Below are 1,318 nucleotides of genomic sequence, written 5' to 3'. Positions count from 1 at the left end.
CTGACTGAAGAATGAGACCCTCTCACGAGCGGTGCTGGGCGCATGAACCGCGATCACCCGAAACACAGAATCTTTTACGGCAACATCGGCCACAACCAGCCTGCCCACCGCATCTCTATGGACGTCGGCCGTCGCCGACAGGGTACATTTAACCAGCACGGAAACTTCCTTCCCCCGCGGGCTGCTATATGCTGAGAAAACCTCAAAATCTTGGGCCAGCACCCGACAGTTCACAGAGGAAACGAAATGCGTCTCCTGAATCGCAGCCACATCCACTCCCAGGGACAAGAGGTTGTGCCGGAGGCGAGCCGCCCGGCCCGATGATCTGAAGCCCCTCGCATTCAAACTAGCCAAATTCAAAGCCATGGTACCTACCTTAGGGTGTGTCACACTCAGCTCCGGTCAGCCGGGGAGAGGATGCCAATGTTATGTCCCATGCTGAAGGTGGTCAGGTTTTTCATATCCTGACCTTCTTTCGCAGTGCCGCCGACGTCCAAAGGATAAATTAATTTCATGGCCCTGTAGAGTGACGGATGGACCAACACTGGGACCCTTCCCTTGCATTGTTTGACAGTTCATCAAAAGAAGGTGCATTTTTGTTAACCAGTTTGATTCTCGGAAACGTCCCTTCAGCAGCCTGCAGCCTTGTCCACAAATTGGTCTTGCAGGCCTCTAGAGTTCTGACAAAAGTTATTAGGAGCGGGGCGTCCGGGAAGTTTGAGGGGATATTTACATCTTTCCCCTCTATCTGTTTGTAATCGAGCAGAGGTTTTAAGTTTTTCCTCTGCCGATTGGAAATGTCTGTTGCCATAGATAGAGGGTCTACATAACTTAGTTACTTGGGGGGGGGCAAGGGCTTTTAATCTGGTTGGTCTGCGAGAGGCAGAGGAGTCTTTCTCTTCCCTCGGTTCATTTTTTTCCTTTTCTTTTTGGGATGGTGGCTCAATTTGCATTGATATGGGGACAGGTGTTTGTGTGGTGCCTGGTGTTAATGCTGGTGTAGTGTCTGGTGTTGGTGCCATGTTTGTTGTTGGTGTGGTGTCTGGTTTGGGGGTGGAAGTGGATTTTGTTGTTAGGAGTGGTGTATGTTCACAAAAGGCCAAGAAAAGCTTAAAAAGCTAAGAACAGCATCTATTAACAACAGACCTTTGATCTTAACCAAAAAGGCCAAGCACAAAAGTGTTACGGACCGACTGACTGACTTATAGAGTCGCTTGCACGCGACTAATAAAAATTATTTTATTAAAAGTTCAAAGAATATAAAGATTTATTTCCTGATTACTTTGGAGTTTCAAAAATTAGGTTTTTCTTGTCAGAG

This window comes from Euprymna scolopes, chromosome 36 (genome assembly GCF_053919585.1).
Source record: "Euprymna scolopes isolate OS-2025 chromosome 36, ASM5391958v1, whole genome shotgun sequence".
Taxonomy (NCBI): Eukaryota; Metazoa; Mollusca; class Cephalopoda; order Sepiida; family Sepiolidae; genus Euprymna; species Euprymna scolopes.
The sequence above is the reverse complement of the archived record's forward strand: the minus strand, read 5'-3'. Positions refer to the sequence as shown.